Genomic DNA, 27,411 nt, shown 5'->3' on the forward strand with positions numbered 1-27,411 from the left:
TTGTACCATGGTGAGGACAGGAAGAGAAATGGTGTTGGGGTTATTTTAAAGGAAAAGCATGTTAAAAGTGTGTTGGAGGTTAAACGAGTGTCTGACAGGGTGATGAGTGTGAAGTTGGAAATTGAAGGGGTGATGATGAATATCATCAGTGCATATGTCCCACAGGTACGTTGTGAGATGAAGGAGAAAGAAGATTTCTGGAGTGTGTTAGATGAGGTGGTGGAGAGTGGACATGTTGGTGAAGGGAACAGAGGTGATGAGGAAGTAATGGGTAGATATGGTATCAAGGATTGGAATGGGGAAGGACAGATGGTAGTTGATTTTGCAAAAAGAATGGAAATGCTGTGGTGAATACCTACTTCAAGAAACGGGAGGAGCACAGGGTAACATATAAGAGTAGAGGAAGGTGCACACAGGTGGACCACATTATTTATAGGAGATGCAAGCTAAAAGAAATCAGAGACTGTAAGGGGGTGGCAGGAGAGAGTGGCGTTAGACAGCATTGGATGGTTGTTTGTAGGACGACTTTAGAGGTAAAGAAGTTAGAAGAAGAGATTGAGAGCTCAAGAAAGGATCACATGGTGGAAGCTGAAGGAGGAAGACTGTTGTGTGAAATTTAGCGAGCAGGTGAGAGAAGCACTAGTTGGAGGGGAAGCAATTTTGGACAACTGGAAAAGTACTACAGATGTGGTGAGGGGAGACAGCTAGGACAGTACTGGGTATGACATCTGGACAGTGGAAGGAAGGCAAGGAGACTTGGTGGTGGACTGAAGAGGTCCAGCAAAGCATAAGGAGAAAGAGGTTGGCAAAAAAGTTTTGGGATAGTCGGAGAGATGAAGAATGTAGTCAGGAGTACAAGGAGATGCCGCGTAAGGTGAAAAGAGAAGTGGCAAAAGCAAAGGAAAAGGCATATTGTGAGCTGTACAAGAAGTTGAACAGTAAGGAAGGAGAAAAGGACTTGTACCGATTGGCCAGACAAAGGGACAGAGCTGGAAAGGATGTGCTTCAGGTTGGAGTGGTAAAAGATGCACATGGTAATGTGCTGACAAGTGAGGAGTGTGTGCTGAGAAGGTGGAGGGAGTATTTTGAAGAGCTGATGAATAAAGAAAATGAGCGAGAGAAAAGGCTGCATGATGTGGTGAGAGTAAATGAGGAAGTACAAGAGATTAGTAAGGAAGAAGTGAGGGCTGCTATGAAGAGGATGAAGAGTGGAAAGGCAGTTGGTCCAGATGACATTCTAGTGGAGGCATGGAAATGTCTAGGAGAGACGGCAGAAGAGTTTCTAACCAGAATGTGTAATCAAATCTTAGAAAGTGAGAGGATGCCTGAGGAGTGAAGACGAAGTGTGCTGGTTTCTATTTTCACGAACAAGGGTGATGTGCAGAGCTGCAGTAACTACAGAGGCATAAAGTTGATCAGCCACAGCATGAAGTTATGGGAAAGAGTAGTAGAAGCTAGGCTTAGAAAACAGGTGAAGATCTGTGAACAGTGATATGGTTTTATGCCGAGAAAGAGCACTACAGATGCAATGTTTGCTCTGAGAATACTGTTGGAGAAGTACAGAGAAGGCCAGAAAGAGTTACATTGTGTGTTTGTGGACTTAGAAAAAGCTTATGATAGCGTGCCAAGAGAAGAGCTGTGGTATTGTATGAGGAAGTCTGGAGTGGCAGAGAAGTATGTTAGGGTAGTGCAGGACATGTACAAGAATAGTGTGACAGTGGTGAGATGCGCAGTCGGAATGACAGACTCATTCAAGGTGGAGGTGGGATTACACCAAGGATCAGCTCTGAGCCCTTTCTTGTTTGCAGTGGTGATGGACAGGTTGACGGATGAGATCAGACAGGAGTCCCCATGGACTATGATGTTTGCAGATGACATTGTGATCTGTAGTGAGAGTAGAGAGCAAGTTGAGTCTAGTCTGGAGAGGTGGAGATATGCTTTGGAGAGAAGGGGAATGAAAGTCAGTAAAAGCAAGACTGAGTACATGTGTGTGAATGGGAGGGAGCCCAGTGGAATAGTGCAGTTACAAGGAGTAGAAGTGGTAAAATAGATGAGTTTAAATATTTGGGGTCAACTGTTCAATGTAATGGAGAGTGTGGTAGAGAGGTGAAGAAGAGAGTGCAGGCAGAGTGGAGTGGGTGGAGAAAGGTGGCAGGAGTGATTTGTGACCGAAGAATATCAGCAAGAGTGAAAGGGAAAGTTTGCAAGACAGTAGTGAGACCAGCTATGTTGTACGGCTTCGAGACGGTGGCACTAACAAAAAGACAGGAGGCAGAGCTGGAGGTGGCAAAGCTGAAGATGTTGAGATTCTCTTTGGGAGTGACAAGAATGGACAAGATTAGGAATTAACATATCAGAGTGACGGCTCAGGTGGGACGGTTTGGAGACAAAGTTAGAGAGGCGAGATTGAGATGGTTTGGACATGTGCAGAGTAGGGACCCAGGGTATATAGGGAGAAGGATGCTGAGGATGGAGCCACCAGGCAGGAGGAGAAGAGGGAGGCCAAAGAGGAGGTTTATGGATGTGCTGAGGGAGGACATGCAGGTGGTTGGTGTGACAGAGAAAGATACAGAGGACAGGGTGAGATGGAAATGATTGATCTGCTGTGGCGACCCCTAACGGGAACAGCTGAAAGACAAAGAAGAAGATATTTTGTCAAATTGCTTTTATCTATCTTTTACATTTTCATGTGTTTGATATTTAGTATTCAACATCTCAAAATTCCCATGACTCTATTAGTGTTTTCACAGATACTTTCCTGTTTTAAGTAGAATTTATGCTTAACACAGCTTGTTTAAAATTTCTGTGGCATATGTAGCAGAAATCCCCCCCCCCACACACACTTTGTCAGTAGTGTTACAGCTGTGTTTCAAAATCAAAAAAATCCCTGATATATAAAGTTAGAATTGCTACATTACAAACATTGTCACCTTATACTGCACAATTTATTTTTATACATTAAAATATTTCTGTAATTGTTTTTGAGAATGACTTTTTTTTTTCGCAATTGGTTTTGCATTTCTGAGACAATAATATCTGTACACAATATGTGCTTTGTGATTCGAGGGGTGACATTTAAAAAATAGATGTGATTGAATGTGAATTAATTAATCACAATGCTTTTAATTAATAAGATTATCTTTTTAATTGTCTGACAGGACTAATTTCACTGATCCACCTCACCAGGATTTTCACCAATGACAATGGCATGGAGTTCACACTGTACAAGTGCCGCTTAATGGGGCAAAGGGACATGATTTAGCCTAAAGGAATGAATACAGGATTGTAGACATACAGGAGTTACAAGGAACCTTGGTATCCCACAGATCAATGGGAGCCACAATGAAGAACCCAGGAGGACAGCCACAGCCATGCACCTCCACAGAGTAAGACACATACTAAGAACCCAAGTCATTTGTAGAAATAAGATCCAAGCCATCAACGGGCATGCTCTACCAGTCATCAGATATCCTACTGCAATAAGATGGTTGCCAAAGGAAGAGATTGTTGCCCACATGCAAAGACACAAAGGAGTGAAGTTACCTGAAGGCAGGATTGGAGACATATAGGACTGCTACAACTACCTCAGCATCCCACAGTCCAGTGAGAGCCATGAAGAGGAACCAAAGAGGATAGCAGCAGCCAAGTATCTCTACAGAGCAAGTCAAGTACTAAGAATGCAGCTCAGCCTTTGAAATAAGATCCAAGCCATCAACACGCATGCCCTACCAGTCATCAGATGTCCTGCTGGAATAATAAGATGGCCAAAGGAAGTGATAGATGCCAGGGATGCCATGACAAGTAGGCTTCTCCCAATGGATAGAGGATCCACCCAAAGTCCTGCACTCTAAGACAGTGCAACCTCAAATCTGAAAAAAAGTTGGGAAGGTGTGGAAAATGCAAATAATAACCTGCTAGGGAGTTGATGAGGTCTCCCCACTTCTAACAGACTGGATTACAGAATGGTGGTGATGAGTCAAAGTGATGTGGAGGACAAAGCAGAAAACAGCCCAACAACAGACATCCTTCTTCTACTGATGAACCCTGCCTTTTAGTGGACATGCAACAACATAGTGATCATGTCCCTGCAGTATATGCAAATGCCCAGCTGCACTCATCTTTGGCATTCCTCTGGGAGATTCAAGAACAGCCAACTTTCATCACTTCCTCTATACCGGGGGTAGTAGCTGTGGCTGGTGAACAGGACAGTGACTCTTGGAGCAGACTCTCTGGACGTAAAGCACAGGGCTGGAGAATGCTTTGATTCATTCTACATGGTATTCTTGTCACCACTGATCCACTTTAGTAGCCAAGGCAACAACATCACTGAAATCCTCCAGAATGTCGAATGACGCATTGTAGTATTTGATGTTTTCAGAAAGTACATGCAGGAAAGTATGGAAAGTCACCATGTTCCATCCACTGTTGGCAGATCAGATCCTAAATTGAATGACATAGTCCAGCACTTGACCATCTCCCTGCTTGAGAAACAGCAGACCTCTCACTGTTTCATAACTAAGGGTGCCACATTCAAAAACCTTCCTAAGTGCCTCAAACAATGTCTTTGCCATCCCGGTATATGGGGCCTACCAGTTCCATTCAGCCACTGCCTACTCCCAGACATGTACAGTGAGATGGATTATCATAAATGCCACCCAGGAGGGGCCAAAAGATATGAACTGGGCTGGAGACTGAAGGTCATGGCACACAATGAATGGAAGGACTTACAGGTACTTGGGTTCAGGTACTCGGGTTCCCACTGTATCATTCACTGGGTGGGACTAGTTGTGTGGTTCTGGATGAGATCATCTCAATGCTGTCATCACAAGCTCAGCTGACACAGCTGTCTGGGACTCAGTGGGGCATGAGACTCCAGTGCTGCCTGCTGGTAAGTCTGACAACCAGACAGCAGATTGGTCTCAAAAACAGAGGAGCAATGCAAGAAGACATCAAATTAAAAAAGACTTAACACAAGACATTCTTGAGTGATGAAAGAAGGGGGTCAAAATAATGTGTGACACAGTCAAAGAAGGAAACAGGTGTGCATGTGAATTTGAAACCACGGTGCCATGGACAGGATCAAAGACACCACCAACATCAAAATAACTAGTGCAGTGCCCATAGGAAGTTTGCATTCCTATAGAATATTGGGAGCTTAAGTAGATTTCTCATGGATGAGGCTGTGTTTGAAGGTGGGATGTACAAAGAGGTGTACCTATGTTATATTATATTATTATTTGAATATAGTATTTTATATTGTTTTAAGAAATCAGTTTTATTATCAATTATATGAAAATAAATTGATTCCTATTTAAAGGGCTATTGGAAGAGTCAGACAAAATTAAACAGAACATTTAGAATATTTGAAAGAGCAAATCAGTACCCCACCTCATGAACACAGTTTGTTTAAACTTGAACTCACAGAAACTATAAGATTTTATTCAGCTACTTAATGAAATGTTGTACAAATATAACATTGTATTTATCTCATGTACTTGAAATGTTGTACAAATTCTCGAGATCGACACTATGTCACATCGGCAAACTGGCCAATCCGAAGGTGAGAATTCGTGCTTCCGAGACTGGCCACTCGGTGAAAACACATTCAGTTTATTGCCATCAGCCAGTTTTTATTGTCTCTAACTTGCTTCTAACGGTCAGTGGTCACCTATCATTGACTGGGAACGATGAGATTTATACACCAAGCTGACCTGAAATCAACCTTTGTATATTAAACTGACTTTACTGACGAGTCTGACCTCTTTGAAAAGTGACCAAATTTACATGTATTTGTATTGAGCTCAGCGATGTTTTCACAGACAAAACCGCCCTTGAGGTTAAATGCCTGAATGAACAACCTTGAGAATAGAGGGAAATTTATTGGTGTTAGCGAAAAAAAAATGGATTTTACCTAACGTCTCCTCTGTTGTCAAGTGAAACAGTTGCAAGAAACACTGACAACATGCCTTTCACAGTAAAAGCATTTACTGGGATGCTGGCATTAAACATGTTATTGTGAAACGGTGCAAGCAACATGAACTATCTGATGTTGTTTAACTTTGCTACCAGTAACAACACCAAGCAACAACCATCTTGGAAGTATGAATGTTGCAATGTTAATTAAAGTAAAGGTTTTGAAAATTAATCCCACAAATGTTTATAATAATGGATGCACTTCATTGTGCCATGCACAAGCCATATCTGAAAGCTGAGGTCAATCTGACAAACAGTCAGAGAGATATGCGAGCCACATACACACACACACAAATGTTTCTTGCTTTATAGATAGATAAGAGCAGAGTGTGACAATGACTTAAAGTCCTTTGTTGTCTGTCTAATTTGGTTTGGAGACAGAATATTGTTACAGAATAAAAAAGGCAAAATCAACAACATCGTATTAAACATTTCTGCCTTATTAAGGGAGCAGAATTATGAGGAAAATTTTATTAAGGACAAATTCACTGCAGACTGTACTGCAAAAAAAAAAAAAAAAAAAAAATGGATACAATGTGGTCAATAATAGGGCTGGGAATCTTTAGATACCCCACAATTCCATTCAAATACGAGCCAGGGCTGCTTGATTATAAAACGATTATCAATGAATGTTGATGCATCTTTTTTCAGACAGGATTAATTTTTTTCTCACTGTGTAACTACTTGGTACTTTTCAAAGTAAAATATTTGTAATGATCCATAATGTAGTTATTTCCAATGCATTCTGCAACAGCTCTAAACTGCAGAAAATCATGGCATGTGACATCTGTTCTCATTGTGTACACGTATTTTCCTTTTATTAGCTCATTAACTTCAGTAGGATGACCTGCTTGCATGTGTGTACCACTGCAATGTGCAAGCAGAGCACATCAAAATGAAAATTATGCTGAAGACAATTTTGTGTGATCAGATGCGATGCGCGACAAATAATCTGTTCGGATTTTTTCTTAGGTTGTTATAAAGCAACAGAATGAGTGTGCTTCCAGTAGAGCCTTTAACGTGCTTTCAGATGATGAGGATAAAAGCAGAGATTTACTTTGGTTGCGAAAATAAGTACTCCATCATCTGACTGTTTAGTTCCACCTTTTTTATTATTATAAAGAGTGAAGCTGTAACAAAGCCTTATGGCAAAAAAATTACTTGAGTAAAAGTAGAAACACAGGAACATGTTACATAAGGAGCGTAAAAAGTGCTCTTCAGTGGTGACCAAGCTGTTAAGTGCACTTGTGCATTGCGGAGGGTTACCAGTTCAAAACCGACCCCTGCCCATTCTCCATGTAACATGGAGTTGTGTCAGGAATGGCATCAGGCATAAAAATTGTGGCAAATCAACATGCTGATCCATTTCGCAGCTGAAGGGTTTTACTTTTGATGGTGGCCAGCAGACACATTCCAATCCCTGCAATTAACGTTAATAAAATCGATTACTGTAATTTGTGACTCAATTCAGAATCGTCCACATCGCAATGGATCTCAGAATTGATTTTTTCCCCCACCCCTAGTCAATCAGTCATAGTAGCTTATTTCTTCAATTTACTTCCACCTATGAAAGCCCATAAAGTTAAGGGACACCACTGTAAGGTTATTTTTGGCTGTCAGCTCATCTTGTTTTTGACAAAAGTTAACTTCTCAAAAGAATAAACAATTGAGACCTTGCTGCACATTTGAGCAGCGTTTGTCGCCATCTAGTGGGTGATTGAGCATTTCAGGGCTTCTGTACATTTTCTACTTGAAACACAAAATACAACCCCAATTCCAATGAAGTTGGGACGTTGTGTAAAATGTGTTACAACAGCGTGGCTTCGTAGTAAAAGAGTGCGGGTACTAGACTGGCCTGCCTGCAGTCCAGACCTGTCGCCCATTGAAAATGTGTGGCGCATTATGAAGTGCAAAATACAACAATGGAGACCCCGGACTGTTGAACAACTGAAGTTGTACATCAAGCAGGAATGGGAAAGAATTCCACCTACAAAGCTTCAACAATTAGTCTCCTCAGTTCCCAAACACTTATTGAGTGTTGTTAGCAGGAAAAGTGATGTAACACAGTGGTAAACATACCACTGTCCCAGCTTTTTTGAAACATGTTGCAGGCATCCATTTCAAAATGAGCAAATATTTGCACAAAAACAATAAACCTTATCAGTTTGAACATTAAATATCTTGTTGTTGTGGTGTATTCAATTGAATATAGGTTGAAGAGGATTTGCAAATCATTGTATTCTGTTTTTATTTACATTTCACACAACGTCCCAACTTCATTGGAATTGGGGTTGTACACTAAAAAAAAATAGTATATATTTCAGAAATGCATGATTTTTTTTTTTTTTTTTGGCATGCGGATCATTGACTTCCCAGCTTTAATGGAAAAAAAAGATTTTGAGGGATTATGGTTCTTGAGTTTTAGGACAGGAAGGTTTTACCGTACAGACAGATGCATGGAAGGCCAACAATTAAGAACAAGCACAACTTATAGTTGTACATGGTGAAATATGAAATTTCAGCGGAATTTCATGAATTGTCATCATGCATACTCAGGTACATGAGTCAGATCAGTGAAATGAATTTGTCATTTTAACTTAACAGTGTGAGTTTCTGCATTGAAACAAAACTTATTTTGAAGTTGAGTTTACTCATCTTTTTTAAAGCAGTAACTGAATTTAAAATTTTTGTGTAGAGTCACCTTGATAATTTTTACAGTGTATTCGGCAGGTAGTTGTAACCAGTGTGCTATATGAAGGATAGAAGTAATAATCAGCAACACTGGCGACTTGCTTTGAAATTAGTCTTCATACATAACATCTTTTATTGTATTTATGATCATTTATATGTGTGACTGTTAGTGAAGCAGCACCTTGCTAAGAAGTCAGGGGAGATGGATTTGGTTTGAGTTCCACAGTAGAGGTGGGCGATACTGGGAATTTTGGTATTAATCCGATACCAAGTAAATACAGGCCCAGTATCGCCAGTATCGATACAGATACCGATACTTTTTCATATTTAAACTTCATAGATCCAAAGGATCCAAAAGACCTAGGATAGAATTTCGCCAAACAATGTGACAACAAAATACTTTATTATCACAATCAACATTTTTGTTAAAAAATATCACTCAACACAACTTAAAACAAAATCTCCTGAGGTAGAGGGCTGACAAATCACAATACAACAAAATTAACATACCACAACAAATACTGTAAACAGTTTCAAACTTATTCTGTTTTTCAAGTCAAACAATACAGTAAAATAATACAAAAAATAAGGAATTTCTTCCCTTCAGTGCACTTCTCTACATTGTTTCTTAAATAAAGAGTGTAAAAAAAAAAAAAATAGAACTTAAAGCAAATTAAAACAATCTTCTGAGGTTAGAGAGCTGATAAACCACAACAGAGAAAAACTAACACACCACAACACATATTGTAAACAGTTTCAAGCTTGTTCTTTTTTTCAAGTCAAACAATACAAGAAAATAATACAAAGAATAAGGAATTTCCTCCCTTCAGTGCACTTCTGGCTTTAACCAAAATAAAAACATTAAGTGAAAATTACGTAAATAAAGAAAGTATAAATAAAGAAAGAGTGCTGCTCTTACAGACAGAGAGTAGACTTTGATGAATCTGCATGCGTAGCAGTCAGTGTGTGCAGGAGAGAAAAAAGCTTGAGTATCGATCTTTTTACAGGAGGATCGTTCAATATCAATACCAGCGTTGGTATCGATATTATCAATATTAGGATCGATCCGCCCACCTCTATTCCACAGTCAGAAATTTGACTCCAAAAGGTGATCCCGCCAACGTTTTCAAGAAAGTTAGAAATTTTAGAGTTCAGATGTCTTTAACATGTCATCAGAAAGGAGGACTTGCATCACTTGAAAATATTGTGATATACTGACAAAATCCATAAAAGATTGTCATGTTCATATGAATTCATTCATGTTCTTTTGTCGTCTCTCAGTGCCGACACTTTCCACAGACATCGCCTGTGTGGACGTGATTGCTGTTCTGCCACTGTAACGCAATGCGAGAGCGTGTCTGCTGCAGGGTCGTCTCATTCAGCGGAATTAGCACGCAGTGCTCCACAAATGAATGCAAAACAAAGGCAGAAAACAAATCAAGTTTTGTCTATAAAGCACTCCATGCGGTGCGGCGTTGGCTAACCTTCATGTTTTGTGGGATTGCAGCCTCTCTGCGGCGGAGAACGATAACACACTTGGCTTTAAAGCACTCAGACGGGCACAACACCTGAGAGTTTTGACCTTCCTTGTTGTGATAGGCTGGTTGTGCGTACTCAGGGTCACCATTGAAATGGGAACAACAACACTGGAAACCAAAACAAGCTTGACTGTAAAATCATTGAAAAGGCTCTTACCTGGTATGCATATCATGGCACGAAATTGATTCTGCCTGCCTGCTGTCAATTTATGTAACAGTGGTTTTGGAGCAGGTATTCCCCTCTGCACACACAAACACATACACACTTATTTATGAAAAAGTGATGCAAAAAACAAACAAACAAACCTGAAAGTCAAAAGTTTTGATTTGTCTTGATTTGTAACATGCTGGGCCAGAGCTGAAACAGAATTCAGAATAAAATTGGGGTGGATCTGCATAAAGCATATAAAGCCAAGATATTTTTTTTTATGTAAACTGAGAAAATATTTTTTAGAGATCAATCATTTTCCATGAGACTTAAGTGGTTTAAATGTGTTCCTGAGTACTGAAAGTATTATTACATTTTGTCGCGTAGCACAGTCAGGAAGTAGAGCAGATAAACAAACACGTGAGCTGCAAATACTGTATGTAGACCTGTTTTCAATTCCTGGTCACAACATTATCTATCTGTGTCACTGGACAACACACTTCATCTGTCATTTTGTACACCAGCTTATTCTAATTAATGTTCGGGGGGGCAGTACCTATCCCAGAATAGTCAATGGAGAAGAGATAGCTGACACTTACAGACAGACAAACCCGTTCACAGTCTCACTCACACCTATGGCAAATTTAAATTTTTCAGTTCATCTACACTGTAAAAAAAAAAAAAGAAAAAAAAACTGACAAATTCTGGCACCTGTGGTTGCTGGGGAATTCTGTAAAAAAATTACACTGAATATGCAAATGGTTTAACATAAAATATGTAAATTTTACAGTTTAAACCTGTTTTTTTTCCTGATGAATTAGCACGGCCATGCTGTTGTTAAACATTTTTTTCTTTAGTACTTTATAAATATTGTAAGTCCCTTTGGCTGCCCCCTTTGTTTTCACTCGGGGTCACCACAGCAGATCCAAGGTGGGTCTGCATATTGTTTTGGCACAGGTTTTTTTTTGCTGGATGCCCTTCCTGATGCAACACCACATTACACAGAGAAATGTGGCAGGTGTGGGATTTGAACTGGGAACTGTCAGGATGTGAGGTATTGTCGTGTTTTGGTTGTTTTTGTATTGTTCGCCTGCTTCTCTTGCTGGGGTTTTTGTTCATTTTGGTCTGTCTGTCCCTTTCTCTCTTGTCTGTCTCTGCTGGCTCTTGGTGGTGGGTGTTTCCCTGTCTCTGGCCACACCCCCTTTCTGGTGTGTTCCACGCACACCTGCTCAGCACCTCATCACCTGGATGTATTTAAGCTCCTCTGTTTGCCTTATTCCTTCACCAGATTGATGCGCGTTGTGTCTTCTCTTGAGCTCTGTTTTTGTGTATTCCTGACCTGCTTGCCTCTCGTGTGTTATGACCACCTTCCTGTATTATGGACCACGCCTAAGCCCGATGTTCCATGTATTTCTGCTCTTGTTGGACTGCCTTTTTGTGTACCAGACCCTGTTTACTGCTTCAGTAAACTGTTTTTACTCACAGAGCTCTGCTATAGAGTCCTGCATTTGTGTCCAGCCTTTCTGTGGAACCAGACTTGATAGGAACCTTCCACATAGAAACCAAGTGCACTAACTGCTTGGCCTGAGAGAACAAAATCAGTCCATTTCATGGAGATGTGATGAGAACAAACGCCTCCAGTTTGAGATTCAATCACAAATGTTATTTTTGTTGTAACATTACAATTACATAAATATAGACTAAATGTTGTTACTGTCATGTTTAAAAGTATGTTACCTACTAACAAATAGAGTCATTAACATATGGTCCCACTCTGGCCAGAGTAGGACCATATGTACACTAGCAGTTTTAATTTAACACTGCCAGTGTTAGTTTTACACTGGTAATTTTACTGTGTAGTTAATAATTATTACAATGCAAAATTTTTGCATGTTAATAATTGCAATGCAAATATATGGAACAGATAAGTTGTCTATTTAGAAGAAAAAAATCTCTGCAAAATGGTCACTTTGTGCTTAAATATCCTTAAATCACCTGTTTTCAAACCCTCAATTTACAGTATTTTACTGTGTTTATGAAAATTCTCATCTGTACAGTCTAAAATAATAGTTCAGATTGTTGGGTATTTTCTCCTCCAAACATTCTTAAAACCTTTGATAAGACAAACAGAGTCAAGAAACACCAGTGAGACAGAAAGTCAAATTAATCACGCGCGGAGTGCGGCCAGGCTGTACACCAAGGATACACTAAAGTCTGGCCTGTGCTCCCGCTCTTTTTATTAGAGAAGCCCTCATTACATCATGAAACTTGTCCTAAGGGGGGGGGGGGGACAACGCGAGACAAGTTTCTTCCCGTAACATAAACACATACGTCAATAAGTGCAGCTGTAAGGAAAAACAGTTTCTTTCTTTTACTCTTATCGTCGAAGGTCAGCACATCCCGTTCGTCTGTTGCAGTTATCAGCTGTTGTGCATCTGCCTGGAGTGTCCTGGTCTTCACACTAAGCATCACATCACAACAGTCAAATCAACCTTCAGTTCTTTTACTCCCAGTTTAGCCTGACCCCGTCATGCTTCACTCCCAGTCGTTAGCGGCTACAAAAACAAGTTGTATAATAATAATAAGTACATCCAGCTCTTCATTCCCAGTTCAGATTGACCCCAGCATGCTAAAACAGAGTTGAATAACAAATACATTCTCAGGGTTACTTTTAAGACAGGTGCATAACAGCACAATAACGTTTTCATAAGAAAGAAGACAAAGGTACAAATGTTTAACAGTGATAACATATATATATATATATATAAAATCCTTAACATTTCCCACCTGTTTATCGCCTGTTAAACATATAGTAGTAGTTATCACCTAGCTTAGCACTTCTTTCTTGAGATTTTCACTAAGAGGTTCATCATGGTACGTAAAGCATCTATTTCAGTGTTTTTGAGCTGCTACTATTTTTTCAGTTACATTCATGAACAGACCCAATCGATAATTCAGTGTTTCAATCATTAATGATTTTTTTTTTTTTTTTTTCCCCACTCCTATCCAGGGGAACAATGAATGTGCTATTTTATCTCCTACAGACCACAATTTTTGGTCCTTTGGTACATCCGAGCCCCACATGTGATCATGTGGTAACACATCTGGGTATATCGATCTCCTCCGTCTGGTGCTGCCATTCTTCTCTGTGGAGGTCCTTGGCACTACCACATATGTATGTCAGTCACCTGGTAGGTGCACACACACCACCCCAATTTGGTGGGGAGACTCATGTACAGTCTGGAACCACAAAGCCAATAGATGTCATCATACACCGGAGTACCATTTACAGGTGGTAGCAAAACTTACTAACATAAGCACATGATTCATCCGTTCCCCATGGACAGGAGCCTGTATAATTACATCCCCGTCCAATGTGATGAAGATAAGTACCATCCACATATTATGTTTTGGTTAGGCTTAAATTATTTGATAAAACATACGTTTGGGTACACAGACGTTTCTTAATTTTATCTACAGTTTTATTCCCTGTCCCGTAAAAGCAAATTGGGAATGGCCGTTGTGATGACAATTTAACGTGATGATATTTTTGCGTTTCCCTTCAGTCTAGTCAATGGAGCAGCACTTGGGCACGCTTGTACGTCCTCTGTTGAAATCCCTATCATATAAGTGGTTGCACTGAGGCAAGTGGTGTTACATCTTATCAGATTTGCTGAGAACTGCTGCCCCCGAAATACAGTTTGATTATGCATCCGTATGATAAGACATTCTGTCACCCTAGCAGGGTACGGTTTAAGCCCGTCAGAGCTGGGTGTGTTGAGGATATAGGTATTGCGAACAAACATAACAATTAGTAACGTAATTCCATAGCCAATAAATGAACATCTCTGTACCACAAATTAGTATGGTATATATGAGGGTGTCCATCTGTCTCATTCACATTATGAATAAACCTCTTCTGACGTTGCTTGCGTTGTTCTCTGGCTCGGTCCACAGTGAGCTGCAATTCTTGGGTCAACCACCAGGCCAGGAATCCGAGGAGCACGAAACCCACTAAGATCACAACGCAACCGGCTGCCCTACCAACAGTCCGGCAGCGGCGGCGCTGAGCACGCCGCTCCGGGGTCTGCTGTAGTTTAGTCATGATTGCTAGGATACAGTGTTGTTAACCACCTCACCTAATAGTGCAAGGATCTCCCTGCGGTAATCTGGTGAATGTATATCGTTGTCCTTTAAAGGTAAAAGCAAACCAGAATTGACTATCTGGATGTACTGGCACAGAGAAAAATGCATTACTTATGTCAATTACTGAGAAACTATTAGAATTTGGTCTCAGCGAATTTAACAGGGTGTGTGGATCTGGAACGCATGGTGCTCTTTTAATCACAGCAGCATTTACTGCCTGCAGATCTTGAATCATTCTCCACCCCACTGAGGGCGGAGCCTTTTTCACAGGAATATGGGTGTGTTACATGGTGAATCTGGACATGGCACTATTACTCCTGCTGTTAATAAATTCTCTATTACTGGCCTAATTCCTTCAATTGCATCAGGTTTCAATGGATACTGTCTTACACATGGTCTGTATTCTGTTTTTGGTCTTATAACTACAGCTTGTGCATTTTTTATCAGTCCTACGTCTGAAGGACCTGTTGTCCACAATCCTGATGGTACCGAAGAGAGAAGATCATCTTCGTCAGGACTCAACTGAAACACTCAGGATTGTGAAGTGGACACATCAATATGTGTTCCAGCTGTCAGCACCAATGAGACATTAACTGGCACTTTATACAATTTAGTTGATGGACTGAACTCCGTTCGAGGTCCAATTCTGCTCCAATCAGTGGCTGACAAAGCTGTTATGACTGTCAGTCCCAATTCTTGCCATTCTGTCAAATATGGCTTACAAAGTGACACATGTAATGGCATACCTGTGAATCTCAATTTTAAAATGTCTTCAGTGGCACCTGTTACTGTTATGACAGCTGTTGAGTTGCCATCATGAATCAAATCGGTCATTGTCAGCTTCACAGGTAAAACGTTTTTCAATTTGTTTTCATAGTCACCATCCGGACCTGGAGGATCTTTATGCCACATTGTGACATGCAGGTCAGGTGGTGACATCTTTTGTTCAGGATTTTTTAGTAGGGCTGTCGCTTGCAAGACGACATCTTTACCCCATCCTGCAGCATCTTCTTCTGAAATGTCAAATGTATAGTAATAGTGGAATGTGGGGTCATCGCTTTCTTCTCTCACCATGTTAACGCCTCCTGTGCGCTCAACAACTAATTTCCCTTGTTCCACAATTATGGACAAGCCCAATGCAGTCAAGCCATCTCGTCCTAAGAGGTTAACTGGACATTGTGGCATGTTCAACACTGACATAGTACATGTCAGGCCAAATGGATCTGTCAACGTTGTGGGTTTAGTGATAGGGACGTCTGATGTTTGTCCATTTGCAGAGCGAACCCTAAAAATTTCGTTGCTCAATTGATGGACAGGTATGTTGTCATTACATGTGGTTCTACATGCTCCTGTATCACAAAGGAATGTCACTGGTCGTCCATTTACCAACAAAGTCACTTCTGGTTTTGGTACCGGATTTCCCAGTAAGGCACACAGATCCATATCACATCAGACTGCCTATCTGATGTGGAATCATAGATTATGGATTCTAGTCATTGTGGATACTGTGGCTGCGGAGGATTATTCCGTTGTGGAATTCCTCCTGCTGCTCCATCAGTAGGTGGATTCGGACAATTTCTATACATATGTCCCTCTCTTCCACAGTTCCAACAAATCAGGGCCACCACGTGGTGGCCCTCCCTGTCTGTGCTGCTGTTGTGGTGCCATGGTCCTTGTGTTGTGGCTGTCCACCTTGTCTATTTTGCCATGCTTTTGGGGGCGTTTGCACTGCTTCTGCTGTCTTAAGTTACCCGGTTGGTAATATATTTCACCATCTCTGTGTGCTACATACACTCCTTTGTTGCTGGTCCCTGTCTTTTTCTGCTTTAAGACTCCTTCTGCATGACAGCAGTGTGTATGTGTTTCTTCCAATGTTGCCTGTAGGCAATCCATCCATGTTTCTGTATCCAAGCTTTTATATCCTTGTTGGAATGTTGGATCAGAGCGTTTTTCATTGTTGTTCATACACATGTGTTCCTGGCAATATGCCACTATGGACTCTAAATACACTCTCAATCTGCATCTAAACTCTGTCCATGGTTCTCCTTCTTTCTGTGTTGTCCTGTAATTTCAGTATAATTTATCTTTGGTCCTAACACACCTTTTGCACGTCTGTAATCATAGCTTCCACTCTTGTTTTCAAAGACTAGATCATCATGTGTCAGTGGTACGCTTGTTGGTCTGCAGGATTCCAGTCTCCGCGTATCTGACTCCATTTAGGGCCACATGCTTTCATCCACACCTGTTGGACTTCAGGTCCATTAAGGTGGTAAGAATTTCTAATGTTTTCTATATCCTGCATAAATCCCTCAATATGGACACGTGGCGATGGTATCATGTCGACTGCTGCTTTGATATCATCAGCATTCCATGTTCGATATACGAGCATGGTTGATCGATGTCCTGCTGTTCCTGCACGAGGATTTGGTACTTCTATCATAGGATAGGCACCTCCCTGGTCACTGTGTTCCACCATGGGAGGGGCTGTGGGCACTTTCGCTTGACTGCGTGTTTGTGGTTTTTCTGGTTTTTCTGGTTTTTCACTTTTACCTTAGGTTTTACTGCCAAATCATACTGTGGTGGCGGTACATCGTCATCCTCTGGTAGAGAGGGATATAAAGGTTCCGTTGTCACCGACGATCCAGCCGGCGGTGGTTGCTGAGGCTGTTCTGATTCTCTGTGCTGAATTATCACATCTTCTTCTGCCTTACCCACAGCTTTCTTTTTCCTTGCTTTCTCTAATCGTCGCTTCTCTGCTCCCTTCCGTCTGTTCTCTGCTTCCTCCTCCCAAAATGCCACTAAATCTGCCCCTACTTTCTGCATCTTTTTCTCATCACCTTTATGTTTCTGTTCTAACTCCTTCTTTAGCTTCTGTATGCTGATCAGGTTCAGTCGTCCGTCAAAGTCATGTTTATTTATCCAGGTCTCCAATTTCTTTGTTGCTTTTGGATTTTTTGCTTCCATAAATTTCCAGTCGTCAGTTGATAAATTTTCCTTATTTTTAGACGTCTTACCCCCCATTTTTATTATCCCTTGTTAGAATTTGGACTTCAGACGGGGGCACACCTAGGGTGTTCTAAATCTGAAGTTTTCACACTTTCTTTGGACGTGACAATTAATTTGCCGTCGTGTGATTGATTCCTTTCACCTCCCCGTAGGAAGCGGAATCACTTGCCTCTGCTTCCACACACGCGGTTGTCACTAACGTTGTCCAAAGTATTACACTTTCACACAGTTATTTACACTTACACAAAACACTATTTACACATAAAAACACTTTTTAATAACCGTACGCGTATTCTTAGGCCAGGGGAGCTCGCCCTCCCGTGAAATTTTACTAATGTCCTGCATTAGGGGACTCCGCCGTCCCTGCCAGATTTAACTGCTTTTTTACAGTGCACGTATTTCTACCCGGGATTTCCTTTACGTATTAAAACAGAGGAGTCCGTATCCTCCTTCCGGAATTAACTACGTGCGTCCCTCGCAACCGTAGAGGAGTCCGCCCTCCTCGCGGATTTTAACTGCTTTGCATTAACAGACGATTCCACGCCATCGCTTACGGAGTTTAACTGTTTTATGTGATCACACTTTTATCCCCTACCGGTACGCGTATATAAACAGAGGAGTCCGCACCCTCCTTCGGAATTTAACTACGTGCGTTCCTCGCCATCGTAGAGGAGTCCGACCTCCTTACAGAGTTTAACTGTGTTTCATTAACAGACGATTCTGTATCATCGCTTGCGGAATTTAACTGTTTATGTGATCTGATCACCACTCACTCAGTACTGTTACAAAGAAATTTTACTCACTGACTCGACCTCCTGTCTGTCTTCTTCGGGAAAATCTCGTCAACCAGACGATGCCAACGGTGGTCGACAATTGCAGACACGATCAATCGATCGGACCTTGGCCAAGGATTTACGTCTGGACTTGGCGACCCCCGCCGGACACCTCCGGTATTGTTGAGATCCCGGACGTAGCCCCCAGTCAATGTTGGGTATTTTCTCCTCCAAACATTCTTAAAACCTTTGATAAGACAAACAGAGTCAAGAAACACCAGTGAGACAGAAAGTCTAATTAATCACGTGCGGAGTGCGGCCAGGCTGTACACCAAGGCTACACTAAAGTCTGGCCTGTGCTCCCGCTCTTTTTATTAGAGAAGCCCTCATTACATCATGAAACTTGTCCTAAGGGGGGGGGGGTGGGGGGGGGACAACGCGAGACAAGTTTCTTCCCGTAACATAAACACATACGTCAATAAGTGCAGCTGTAAGGAAAAACAGTTTCTTTCTTTTACTCTTATCGTCGAAGGTCAGCACATCCCGTTCGTCTGTTGCAGTTATCAGCTGTTGTGCATCTGCCTGGAGTGTCCTGGTCTTCACACTAAGCATCACATCACAACAGTCAAATCAACCTTCAGTTCTTTTACTCCCAGTTTAGCCTGACCCCGTCATGCTTCACTCCCAGTCGTTAGCGGCTACAAAAACAAGTTGTATAATAATAATAAGTACATCCAGCTCTTCATTCCCAGTTCAGATTGACCCCAGCATGCTAAAACAGAGTTGAATAACAATACATTCTCAGGGTTACTTTTAAGACAGGTGCATAACAGCACAATAACGTTTTCATAAGAAAGAAGACAAAGGTACAAATGTTTAACAGTGATAACATATATATATATATATACGAGGGCTGTCAATAAAGTAACGGTCCTTTTTATTTTTTTCAAAAACTATATGGATTTCATTCATATGTTTTTACGTCAGACATGCTTGAACCCTCGTGCGCATGCGTGAGTTTTTCCACACCTGTCGGTGACGTCATTCGCCTGTGAGCACTCCTTGTGGGAGGAGTCGTCCAGCCCCTCGTCGGAATTCCTTTGTCTGAGAAGTTGCTGAGAGACTGGCGCTTTGTTTGATCAAAATTTTTTCTAAAACCTGTGAGACACATCGAAGTGGACACGGTTCGAAAAATTAAGCTGGTTTTCAGTGAAACTTTTAACGGCTGATGAGAGATTTTGAGGTGATACTGTCGCTTTAAAGACTTCCCACGGTGCGAGACGTCGCTCAGCGCTCTCAGCTGCCGTCGTCAGCCTGTTTCAAGCTGAAAACCTCCACATTTCAGGCTCTATTGATCCAGGACGTCGTGAGAGAACAGAGAAGTTTCAGAGAAGTCGGTTTCAGCATTTTATCCGGATATTCCACTGTTAAAGGAGATTTTTTTAATGAAAGACGTGCGGACGGGTCCGCGCGTCGGGACGCAGCCGACGCGGTGTGGCGGCACAGGAAAAACACCTCCCTGTTGATAACCATTTGTAAAATCCAGGCGGCTTTTGATGGCTTTCAGTGGAGTGAGTATATGAGAAATTGTTTAACAGGCAGGACATGTTCCAACTTGTCCTTAAGGCTTTCAACAGAGGTGTTTTTCCTGTGGCGGAGCGTCGCGGCGGCTGCGTCCCGACGCGCGGACCCGTCCGCACGTCTTTCATTAAAAAAATCTCCTTTAACAGTGGAATATCCGGATAAAATGCTGAAACCGACTTCTTCTGAAACTTCTCTGTTCTCTCACGACGTCCTGGATCAATAGAACCTGAAATGTGGAGGTTTTCAGCTTGAACAGGCTGATGACGCTGCCTGAGAGCGCTGCGCGACGTCTCGCACCGTGGGAAGTCCTTAAAGCGACAGAATCACCTCAAAATCTCTCATCAGCCGTTAAAATTTTCACTGAAAACCAGCTTAATTTTTCGAACCGTGTCCACTTCGATGTGTCTCACAGGTTTAGAAAAAATTTTGATCAAACAAAGCGCCAGTCTCTCAGCAACTTCTCAGACAAAGGAATTCCGACGAGGGGCTGGACGACTCCTCCCACAAGGAGTGCTCACAGGCGAATGACGTCACCGACAGGCGTGGAAAAACTCACGCATGCGCACAAGGGTTCAAGCATGTCTGACGTAAAAACATATGAATGAAATCCATATAGTTTTTGAAAAAAATAAAAAGGACCGTTACTTTATTGACAGCCCACGTATATAAAATCCTTAACACAGATAAAAAAAACCCATTATATTAACAGTGTTGTGTTGTAATTTTAACTGTATTGTACAGTTATTGGTATTACGGTTTTTCTGTGTTTAAACTACTCTCATTTGTAAATTCTACAATGGTATATAATTATTTTAACACATTTGTGGTGTTAAATTCACAGTTCAGTTTCATTCCACATTTTACAAACAATTGCTGTAAATTAAACACTACTGTATTGTTTTTCTTTTTACAGTTTTTTTATGTCATGATTTTACAGCAGTTCTCTGTTAATTTCACAGACCTTTTTTTTTTTTAAGTGTAACTTATTTGTCTTTGGAAGCGGACGAAACTTCACTCAAATAAAGAACATGCAAACTTTTTTCTTTTCTTTCATATTTATTTCATTCATTTAAAAGAAAAACAGAAAAGCAAAAAACAAAAGCACCACAATACCAGAATGAAAAGGAGCAGAAAGAAGAACAAGTCTTATGATTTCTGCCCCTTTTAACAATACAATCTTTCAATATACAGCATCATAGTCAACATTATTTAACAGATTGCATTTCTTTAACTTGTCACATACCACTGACCCATTTCATAATTATGACCATTAATTAATAGATTACATCACTGACAGGTTACATTTAAACTTAAGACACTCCAAACATTATTAACAGTTTACTTTTTTTTTTTTGACTTTCTTGCAGCCCCACTGACTTACTTCATAGTTTCATACTTACTTAATACATCTAATTTAATATGTTTTTTAAATAATTTAAGCGACCTTAATTCTTTAATTTCTTTATTAAGATTGTTCCATAATTTGACACCATTTACTGCAATACTCCTTTCCTTTACTTTGGTTCTAAATCTTGGTTTTTTAAAGACTTCTATTCCTTTCAATTTATAACTACTTACTCTTTTTTCAAACATATTTTGAATGTTTGTTGGTAAGTATTTTTATTAACTTGGTACATCGTTTGTAATATTTTCAAATCAACTAAATCATGAAATTTAAGTACCCTATACTTAATAAACAATGGATTAGATGAATCTCTAAAACCACTGTTACTAATCACTTTTAAAGCTCTTTTCTGCAAAATAAATAAAGGTTGTATATAGGTTGTATATGTTGATCCCCAGATTTCTACACAGTAAGTTAAATATGGGACAATCAATGAATTGTACAATGTTAATAAACCATAACTATTTAATGAATATTTTACTTTATGCAAAACAGCAATGGCTTTCGCTATTTTTTCCTTTTATGTAATTTATGTGTGACTTCCATGTAAGATCTTCATCAATCATGACTCCTAAAAATTTCATTTCTTTTACCCTTTGTATATCCATTCCATCTATTTGTAATGACACATTATTTTCTTTCGCTCTATCATTAAACAATATGAAATTTGTCTTATTAATATTTAGTGACAATCTGTTTATATCAAACCAATGTTTAACTTTTTCCAACTCTGTATTTATCACTTGTGCTACTTCCTGTATATCTGATCCAGAGTAAAACAGCGTTGTATCATCAGCAAATAAAATGCTGCCAAGCACATTGGATACATTCACAAAATCATTGATATACAAAATAAACAGTTTGGGTCCAAGTACCGATCCTTGTGGTACTCCATAAATAATGTTACACAATTCTGATTTGGTATTATTTATCTGAACAAACTGTTTTCTATTTTCTAAGTAGCTTTTTACCCACTGATGTGCAACACCTCTTATTCCATATTGTTGTAACTTGTGGAGCAATCTTGAGTGGTCTATAACATCAAAAGCCTTTTTCAGGTCAATAAAAATACTTACAAAATAATCCTTATTATCTATTGTTGTTGATATTTTCTCTATTAGTTCCATAATTGCCATAGCTGTCGAATGTTTTGTTCTGAATCCATACTGAGCATTATTTAAAATATGATGTTTCTCAATAAATTTATCCAATCTTGTTACAAAAACTTTTTCCATAATTTTAGAAAACTGTGGAAGCAATGATACTGGCCTGTAATTAGAAAAATTATGTTTGTCTCCATTTTTATATAATGGGACTACCTTAGCAATTTTCATTTCATCTGGAAAAACCCCAGTTGACAGAGACAGATTACAAATATAAGTAAATGGTTCAATAACAATTTCTATTATACTTTTTACAGTCATCATGTCTAAATCTTCATGGTCAGTTGATCTTTTGCTTACACAGTTTTTTTACAATATTTCTTATTTCATCTTTTCCACATTGTCCAGGAAAATACTATTGACCGTATTTACCAATGTACATAATTTATCTTCTATTATTGGTTTATTTCCCACCAGACTTGACCCTACATTTGAAAAATAATCATTAAACCCATTTGCAACTTCTTTTATATCATATATCTCTTTATTTTCCTTAACAAAGTAATTTGGAATAGTTTCTTTCGTTCCATCACTATCAATCACACTTTTTATAATTCCCCATGTTACCCTCATATTATCTTTACTCTTATTTAGTTTTTCACTGTAATAATCTTTTTTTTGTTTCCTAATTATTGTTAATAGTTTATTTTTATATTTTTTGTATTTATGTTCTGATTCCTTTGTTTGCAATTTTAAAAAGCACCTGTATAAATAGTTTTTCTTTGCACAAGCATTTTTTATTCCCTTTGTCAGCCATGGTTTATTTACTCTTTTCTTACTAATTTCAATTAATTTACAATTTTTATTGTATGATTTCATCAATATTTTCATAAATGAGTTATATGCTACATTAACATCACTGACATAAACTTCTTCCCAGTTTTGATTTTTAAGGTCATATTTTAATGCCTCTAAGGCTTTTACTGACTTATCTCTTTTAAAGTTTATATCAGTTTTTTTGTTGTACCTATTTTTATATTTAAATATTGAAAAAATTGGTAAATGGTCGCTAATATCTGTCATGAAGATCCCATTCTTGATAATTTCATCTGTTCTGTTTGTAAATATATTATCAATTACCGTTGCACTTTGCGATGTAATTCTGGTTGGTTTTGTTATCAAGGGGAATAACCCCAAACTATACATTGTATTCACAAAATCACTTGATCTTAACTTAACACAGAAAGGACCAGGTCGGAAGTGAACCTGCTGCCTTCTCTACCGTGAGGCACCTTGGTGGACTGAACAAAGTTAAATTTTACATCAGCAAGAAATGATGCGAGTTTCAACCAGTCCTGTAAACAATTTTCTATAAATTTACAAATACAGTTTTGCTCTATATATTGAATTTTACTCATTTATGTACACTTTTAAGAAAGGAAGCTTGGTGCTTATTTTCAGAGCAAAAGACTGCCGGTTCAAGACCAGCCCTACCCATTTTCCATGGAATGTGGAGTTACATCAGGAGGGACATCTGATGTTAAACTTGTGCCATAACAACATGCAGATCTATTATGCCTTTACTGTGATGACACCAAGTGAAAAAGGTAGAAGCCAAAAGAACTTAGCATGTATGCTAAGTGTCCCTGTCTGTGTTAACCAAAGTTGTGCAAAATGTCAGGACAATTATAAAAACGGTAATACCAAATTTTCAGTAATATAAGTCACACTGGCCCATAAGCAGAACTTTTTTATGTATGTGGAACTCACTTTTTAACACATTTCCCTGGAGGTGAGTTTAACAATGGATAGGCACTGATTGGGTGTACATGTGCACACCACAGCATGTGCTGTTACTGAACATCACTCACTCATCTTCAACCGCTTAGTCCAATTAAGGGTCCCGGTGGGCTGGCACCTATCCCAGCAGTCATAGAGTGCGAGGCGGGGTACAAAAGATGAAAACTTTTATATTCCAAAAAAAAAAACAAGATGGACAAATAAACATTTGTTGGACAACATATTTGATGTTATTTGATGCAGTCTGGACAAAAGAAAATGTCAGACTGACACAGATCGAGATGTGAGCAGTGAATTTATCCAGGAAGCCATCATTTTGTGGTGTGTATCATAAAGACTTTTAAATTGCAAAAATAACCAAAACGTATAAATAAGCATGCATATCTTAATTAGAGGAATTTTAAGACTTAATCTTATTTAAGCCTGAAATAATATTTAAAGTAATGCCTGGAAAATTATAACATTCTGAAATGATTGAATCCACAACTCAAGAAAACATACGGTGCACCAAGAGTAACCACAAAGATCATTAGAGGTTTATGAACCATCTTCAGTGACCACTGCCAAGGAGTGCTGAATACTTTCAATCCGGGTAAAGGGCATGGCAGAATACCACCTTTAAGAATATGGAAAAACAGTTTTATTTGAATAACACTTTGAGTTAAAACATAGAACAGAGGTTGTCTGATATCACCAGGGAAAAGTTTTATACCCTGTTGAATCTTAATAGTCTTCAAAGTAAAGCTGCAACCTGAGATTGCAGAAGAAATAGTACATAAGGGTCATGAAATTCCACAGTATAAGGAATAGGGATAGGTATCAAAAACCGGTTCCTGTTTAGAATCGATAAGAAATGATTCAATTCACCAACATTAATAGCCTTTTTGCTTAACGATTCCCTAATCAGTTTTTCAGTTCACATTACGCCGGAGCTAGCTGGTGGTCGGAGATAGCTCCGATTGCTCACCCTGATGAAAACACATTTGCTTTTGTCTCGCGCACGCTCCGCTGAGGAAACCAGATTAGCGGCAAAATCAATTTGTCAAAGTTTGAGGATTTACCCAGACTGACAACAAATATGAGTAAATTATGGGTTTTTTTTGTGTGGTTTCTTGAGGCATTTTGTGAATGCGGAAATGTGCCCCAACCTCAAAACGTGCTCCTGTGAAACAAATCAAATGCACCCTCTCGTCTGTGGCATTTAATGGCAGCCGGGATCCTTATTATTGCATTGCTGCCACCTTCTGCATCAGTCCGTTATAGCAGTACTAAATCCTGTTGATGAGTCCAGTGTCTTTCAAGTATTTAAAAAGCCAACACTTCCCCTCCCACTTTAATTTAATCTTTATTTAACCAGGTTTGTCCCATTGAGCTCAAGATCACTTTTACAAGGGAGACCTGGACAGTGATAAAGTTTCCAGTTCGCCTAACCTGCTGATCCTATGTCTGAAATACTTCCAACAGAAATTTCTTTAAGCCCTATTCTTCTAAATTCTGAGAGAAGCTCTTGCCTTTCTATGGAATATTTATTACAATATACGAGGACATCCCCAGTCACCAAAACAATGCCCTAAATAAGGTCTTGCCAACTCCTGGATGAACCTGTCCCAGAGATCTAGGATTCAGTGACCATGAAAATTCAGTAAGGTATATCTTATATATTATATTCCAATTCTAAGGTGGAACTATGCCAGTATACAAAGGTATATCTAAATATCTAAAAAGGAAGAGTAAAATAGGGGAGTAGAAAAGAGTAGAGTAGAGCCACTTAGGTGCCTGATCTTGAGAACCAGGGATGGTAGGTTAAAAAGGTTTTTTATCCCATGGGAACTCTCCCTACCCACCTAAGCAGCTCAAGAAAGGGTATATATAATATAATAAGTAATAAGACATAAGAAGGATAAGACATCACAGGGGAAGATTGTTATCAAATACAAAGGAACCAACTATTTTGTAAGCTACAATGAACTATGTACATGTACAGATTTTATTTATTTCTATTTCTATCCAGAGATCAAGAATCCAGTGACAAATTTCTTATTTATTCATTTTAAGACTCAATAAAATGTTGTTGACATAGAAAACCTGTAAAGTCTATCTTTTTGTACACAGAAAATTCACAGGAGGTATTGATAAGGGAATCGGTAAAGAACAGAATCGATAAGTGGAAGCGATAATGCCATTGATATCGACAAACTCTTATCAATACCCATCCTTAATAAGGAATAACGTTTCTGAATTTTGTGAGCCAACAACAGAACCTCAAAATCTGTTCTCACATTCCAAGGAAACCAGTGAAGGCAGCCTGACACAAATGTAATGTGATCAAATCACCTGGTTCGATTAAAAACTCCAGCAGCTGTAATCTGGATGATCTGATGACATCTCATCTTCTTACATGGTGAACCATAAAATAAAACAATAGTCAATTCTGAAGGACACGAACGCATGAATCAGTGTTTCAGCATCTGCCATAGAAAAGCCAGGTCTAATCACTGCAATGTTTCATGAATATAAATGAGCAGTCTTAGTCACGTCTCTACACTGAAAAAAAGGAATTTGGCCGGCTGTTACATTTACTTAAAGTCATACAGCCACTAAGCTTTTTAAGATTCAAGGCATAAAAATAATTTTCTTTGGCACCAATAAAATGTTATTTATTAGACTTTAAATAGGGGATTCATATGACATTGCCAATATGATCAAAATTCATGTTGTCTAGACAAACTTAATAAATAAGTTCCCCTGAAGGGTAATTTTTCGAAAGAACAGACGGCATTGAACTACTTACGGTTGCCACGGTAGCCAGGGGCAGATCCGGGGGTTTTATGGACCAAAAAAACCTGAACCCTGTTTCTGAACATTCTATTCAACAACAAGTGACCCAGGTAGATAAATTTGTACTGGACCATGATACAGCAAAAGTGTTCACTTTTTTAGCTACAGACATTTCAAATGTTCTCTGTTACTTGTCACCATAATGTGTTAGCATCACATTCTTCATTGTACAATACAAGTTCAAATTAATAAAGACAGGATATAAAGTATCTTTTCTCCGTGACTGCATTTTGTGGTGAAATATGCACCAAAATGCAGGAAATGGCACCTAAAAATTTAACACAGATCAGCTGTGTGTTGACAGGTGAATGACAGAAACACAATAAAACATGGATTTCCAAGTGAATTTTTTTTTTTTTGTAATTTAAGTTTTTATTGATTTTTTAACTTAGCAAAAATACACAAA

At 39.3% G+C, this 27,411-nt stretch overlaps 1 long non-coding RNA gene across 1 annotated transcript; it reads left to right on the forward strand.

Moving 5' to 3' along the window:
- Positions 1-57: 57 nt before the first annotated feature.
- On the forward strand, positions 58-27,179 carry LOC117509743. The gene is made up of 3 exons (XR_004560491.1): positions 58-69; positions 1,840-1,845; positions 26,762-27,179. It is a non-coding gene; the product is annotated as an uncharacterized LOC117509743 (long non-coding RNA).
- Positions 27,180-27,411: the final 232 nt, after the last annotated feature.

Source organism: Thalassophryne amazonica, chromosome 5 (assembly GCF_902500255.1).
Source record: "Thalassophryne amazonica chromosome 5, fThaAma1.1, whole genome shotgun sequence".
Taxonomy (NCBI): Eukaryota; Metazoa; Chordata; class Actinopteri; order Batrachoidiformes; family Batrachoididae; genus Thalassophryne; species Thalassophryne amazonica.